Raw genomic sequence first — 6,000 nt, forward strand, 5'->3', positions numbered from 1 at the left:
CGAAAGCACATAAGCTCTCTATCACCAGCCATACTCATTCCAACCATTCCATTCATTCCACCTCCAGCTTCTATGGGAGATGCACCAACAACAAGCAGTGCTTCAATTTCTGCTACCTCAGCAAAATTAACGGCAACAACTAAAGCCACGACAAATACTGCGAAATCGGTGTTAAAGGCTCCATCGCCAACTGCAACGGCAACAAAAACCGTAAGCTACTAAAAGCAACAAGCGGATCCGGCCATACAGAACGGTATGGATCGCTACGTCCAGATTAAGCGTAAGCTTACTCCGCAAAACACGGTTGGTAACAAACCAAAGATCAACCAAAGTTAAAACTAGGATTTCCAACAACAGCAACAGATTTTCCGTCTTAGCAGATGGTGAGAGCCAAGCTGAGCCGGAGCCACTGTCTCATAAGAAACCAAAGCCCCCACCTATTTATATTAGGGAAAAAAGCTCAAACGTCCTGGTCAACAAAATTTTTGCGCTGGTCGGGGAAGAACATTCTCATGTTGTTCCGCTTATTAAAGGGAACATTCACGAAACTAAAGTTCTAACCAAAAATGAAGAACACTATCGAACTGTGTCTAATTACCTGGAGGAAACTAAAAGGAATCAAGCCCCTCTGAGATACTAAAAGCCCTTAAAGACAAGGGATTCTCTGCTAAGAATGTAAGCAACATTATTAACAAAAACAAAAAGCCGCAACCACTCTTCAAGGTCGAGCTCGAGCCAGATAGCAAAACCCAAAAGAAAAATATAGTGCATCCGATCTACAAGCTGCACACTTTGGTCAGTCTGCGTAGTCTGCGACGATTTCCGCACACTGCCCTAACCCCTATATAAAAAACACCGGTAGCACTCCGGGAGTGCCGGCAGAAGTGAAAACTTCAATATTAACGTTGTGCTTAAATATAAGTATAAAAGTACTATCATTTATGAGGTAGAATACAATGTTTATTTATTGCGCTATCGTACACAAATATGACAATTTATATGTTGTTATTTTTAATATTATATCGTCATTTATATATTACATTAAATTTTATCTCTCAGAAATATCAACTTTCATCCATAATTTCGACGACTTTTACACCATCGTTATTATCAGAATCATCATCGCAAATTTTTACAACTGATACAATTGGTTTATGATAACTGAAGTAAGAAACAAACAGTTTTAATTCGAACCTATTTAAGTGTCTAATAAAGACCGCATCAATAGTAGTTTTGTATTTCGTAGTGCTAAAATTGCGATCATTTGACAAAGTAAAACCAAATTCATTATTTAAAAATTCAATTAATGATTGATTTTTATCGTCTGCAAAGTTTATATTGAAATCTCCAATTAAAAACAATGGCAATTTATCAAATCTTTTTCCATTTTTTTTTTTTGAAGCAATGCAGATACGTCATGAGAATAAATAAGTACAAGGTAGTCTCGTCGACTTTTTTTTCCCCCTATTGGGCACCACAATGAGTGCGAGTGAGAGGGTGTTTTCCCGTAAGTGCAAAAGAAACAGAAGAAGATGATGTCGTTTTACCCTTATGCTGTGCACGGGGCTTAAAAAGGACTGTTATATGTCCATGAGTATTAATTTTTCCGAAATTTTCGGTTTTGACACAAAGCTGCCCTTCAGGACTCGCTCCCATATTGTTCACATTTCAAAATATTTTTCTGCAGTATTACATGTTACGCCTTGTAAGTGCTTGCTACAATAATTGCAACAAGTATTTTTCACAAGCACACAAGGGTTAACGTTTTGAGACAAAAAACCGTCCGCGGACAACCTCTCACTTCGAAATCCCGAGCGCACTGAACCATAGGGGGAAAAAGCCCGAGCGATTTTGCAGCTGGGAGCTGCGGAGGTAACCATACGGCAAACTACAGAGGCTGTTTGGTCTACAAAGAGCTGAAGATTTGCATGCGACGAGCGACAGCTACGCATCAACAAAATACACAAAATTAATATTTTAAATCAAAAACTACGCAAGATGTATTTATCGCCATGGCAGCCAAATCATCTTTCCGTCCGCTCAGTACCACCAACGGCATCTCCTACACTGATGCTCTACGAACGGGTATGAAAAATCCACTCCAGTCACAATCAGAAAACGTTCAGCCGGTCTCAGTCCAGCCACAAAGCAATTTGGAAACTATGATGTTTACCATGCTACAAAGTATGATGGAGTTCATGTCATTTATGAAAGCGACTATGCAAACGCTGGCCCAGAACCAGAATATGGTAATGCAGTTGCTTGTATTACAAAAGTCCCAATCATCAATGACCAATCTACGCAATGCCAACGGCATTTCACGGCATAAACATGAAATAACACAATTTCTGAATGTAAATCACATCGATGCCATGCTGCTGGTTCAAACGCACCTCACTTCCATATACGTGGTTATATCTTCTACCGCACAGATCATCCTGATGGTAAGGCCCACGGCGGCACCGGCATCTATCGCTTTAGGGGATCGCTCCATAGCTGCTGGAGATTACAACGCCAAGCATACACACTGGGGATCACGCCTTGTTACTCCCAAGGGAAGGAAACTTTATAATGCAACTATAAATGAAGAAATAAGTTGGACTACGTTTCTCCTGGTAGCCCCACATGTTAGCCAGCAGATCCCAGAAAGATTCCAGATCTAATTGATTTCGCTGTGACAAAAAACATCCCACGCACCCTATTAGGATAAGCGCCAAGGCCCTACCGGATCTCTCATTAAACCACTTGTAACGAACTGCTTTTTATCTTTCGCTCGCTACCTAAACGCGAGGCTAGCTCATCTCAGTTTGTGTGTTCGTCCCACCAAATTTATATGTGCGTGAACCCGTGACCAAGAAATAGACAAAAAGTTAGATTATAGCAGAAGGAAGTATGATTTATTGGTTCTCGATTTATAGAATTGATTCGATCTGGAACGCTGCTGTCTGGCAACGATATCGCCCTCGTTGACGCCGGTGATGATTCCCTCGTCGACTCCTACGGCGGCACGCCTACGTCGCGTCCTCTGCCTCACCGAGTTTTTTGGGTACCGATCGCGTAATAGGCTCGCTACTGGTCTTTCACGACGTAGAGGATGTGAAGCAGATCCTCACTAGCGGGGCTAAGCAGTGGTGCCTGCAGTCAACACTTTTCGCTCCACCCCGGAGATCGGTCGGGACTTCGTCGGCCTGGCCCACGGCAGGTCCTCACTTTCGTGTAGACCGACACCGGGTACCTCACGCACAACTCCCTTGGATTCCCGTCGGCCTGGATTTCAGCAGGTCCTCACTCTCGTGTGAACCAACGCCGGACGCACAACATCCGACTCGTAGACGCGCCCTACACCTTACCTTGTACCCTCTGGATCTCAGCTTGGCAGTCTGAGCTTATGTTGACGTTACCGTCGTTGGGCTTCTCGACTCGGCGATATTGATCCGGATATGTAGGCACTTGGTTTTACTTGGGTTTTCTCTCGCGTTGGTACGATCACTTGCGCTGCTTGATTAAGACTGTCCCTCCAGCGTGCACGAGTTTTCCTTCTCATTCTGGTCCCGCAATTTCCCTCCAGATCGGTGGCGTGATCAGGTCCAAAGTGCGTACAGGTCCTGTTATTTCCCCGTTATAACGGGTCCAAAGTCCACAGCAGTACCGTTAGTTCACCGTATCGTCTCTTTGCGCGGGTCCGAGGTCCGCAGACTCACCGTTATTTCCCTTTTCCTCTGCTTGCAGCTCCTCCCGCTGTTACTATGCAGCGCTCCCCTGCTCTTAAAATTGTGAGGAGTTTTACAACTCCTTACATCTCCGGAATGTCCGAGGAAACGTTTTCTACATCATCCTTCCCTCGCCGATCTCCACCTCCTGATGTGGATAAGGGCCTCTTGGATCTCATTCGAATGGTCTCAGCTTAATAGACCCTTTCTGGTTGTTCGGCATCTTGACTCCCATGGCTCCTTGCGCACACCTCCTTCCTTGATCCTTGAGGTCGCTGCAACTCCCGCATGCCACTCCTCATCGACCTCCTCATCCAGTTACGTCTGAGAGCTCCTCCGATCTCAGCATTTTTGTCTCAGCTTATATAGACTTCCCGTCGTTGGGTTTCTTGACTATGCGTCTCGATCGTCGAATCCCCAGCGCGCCAAAACGTTTCCCGCCTGCCATTTTCCTGCGCACAATCGATAACCATCTCGATCGATCGTGGCGCTGCCACTCCTCAGGGCTGCAGCCAAAATCAGTGTGACCGGCCAGCGATATTTTCAGTATTTTTGCTCCCGTTGATTGCACTATCGATCAACCGCCAATTTCGACTGGCCTCGTGGTTTGGTTTTGGGTAAGTATTTGATTTCAATTCGTTTTTACGCTGTTTTTACCACTTTATTTTTCATACAGCCACTTCGAGCTGGGTTGAGCCGCGGAAGCCTTCTTCAGATGCATGTGCCGGGGCGCCACCCATCCGGATGGCCAGCCGCTCAACGATGATTATGCGCCGGACGCCGTCCTCGGCTTATCACGTTCCGGCGGGTGGCCCTTGGTCGGATGACCAACGCCAGCTCTCATGGACTTTATTTAGCCTTAAACACCCTTACGGCCCCACCGGCCACCGTTATCCGGTAGCGGCCGCCCTCCCGACTCATCAGTTTCACCCACAGCTGGGTCCATCCGCGTCGTCGCTGCTTAATTAATTTAGCCGGCTCGAAGGACCAAAATGTGTGTAGGGGGGTGGACTTTCTTCTGGACTGGAATATGATCACTCGGCCGAAAATAGGACTTGCGTTGGGGAAATAATAAAACTTGGTGTTGCACTTGAAAGTTAAACTTTATTTGCGTAGGTCAGTTTTTACACTAGTTGGATGTAAATGCAGGAGAGGGCGGCAGAGCGGTGTGGAGACAATTAACAGACCGAGAGAGCGAGATGAGAGTGCAACTGGAGAGAACTGCTCTCTGGTCTGTTAACTGTTACACTGCCATAAAAAGTGTCCCGTCTTGGCGCAGACATATAATAATAATAATAATAATAATAATTCGTACCCATTTTGTATACCCAACCTAGTTATAATTATTGACAAAAAACTGAAACAATGTAGGTGGGTCTTAATATAAAAACCCAGAAAAATCTACATATAACTTATGGAACAAAATTATTATATCATTTTTTTTCATATAACGATTCTGAAATTTTCTAAAAACTCTAGACCATATCATATAGATGTCATAGGAACAAGCGGTGAAAATATATGAAAAATGAATAGAAAAATAACATTTTTCTGTTTATCCGATGTGCATATTGCTCGACAGTGGTGATGACTGCAAGGTCAAATATTTTTTTAAGCTTTCTTTCTAAGTTTCACTTCCTTTGCGAGTTTAAATAAGTAAGTTATCGCGTTATTAATTATAGTTTTGCCTAATTTTTGAATATTTAATGGCAAATTCTAGAATTATATTTCAACTTAAAAACTTAAATTTCATAAAAGAAGCTAGTTTCGGCGTGCCGAAGAATATACACACTTGCCGATATCACCGGCAAGTAGAAAAAGACTAGAATTGACTTAACTCTAATTTTGTCAAATTTTCCATACATTTTCTCAGTTCTTATTAAAGAGTCTTTAAACAAGAAAGGAAGTTTATATACCCTTGCAGTAATCAAATATGTCGAACCAAATACATAGAGACTAATATGCTGATTTTTTAAATTTTTTTTTTTTTTTATATTCCTTTATAACTCCTCCTGGAAGCATAGGGCCTCGACTAGATTTCTCCATCTTACTCTATTCCTTGCTGTCTGTTTCGCTGTGTCCCATGTGATGTTGTATTGGGACAACTCTTGAAGGGCGGTTCGTCTCCATGTTGTTTTAGGCCGACCTACACCGTCTGCTTCCTTGTGGGAAGCATTCTAACTATGCTTTTTGATCCTTACGCAGTGCGTGGCCTATCCATCTCCATTTATTCTTCCTGATTTGGAGTCTTATTGCTGTTTTACCCGTCATATTTCAGAGGTCTATGTTG

This window comes from Drosophila ficusphila, unplaced genomic scaffold (genome assembly GCF_018152265.1).
Source record: "Drosophila ficusphila isolate 14025-0441.05 unplaced genomic scaffold, ASM1815226v1 contig_470, whole genome shotgun sequence".
Lineage (NCBI taxonomy): Eukaryota > Metazoa > Arthropoda > Insecta > Diptera > Drosophilidae > Drosophila > Drosophila ficusphila.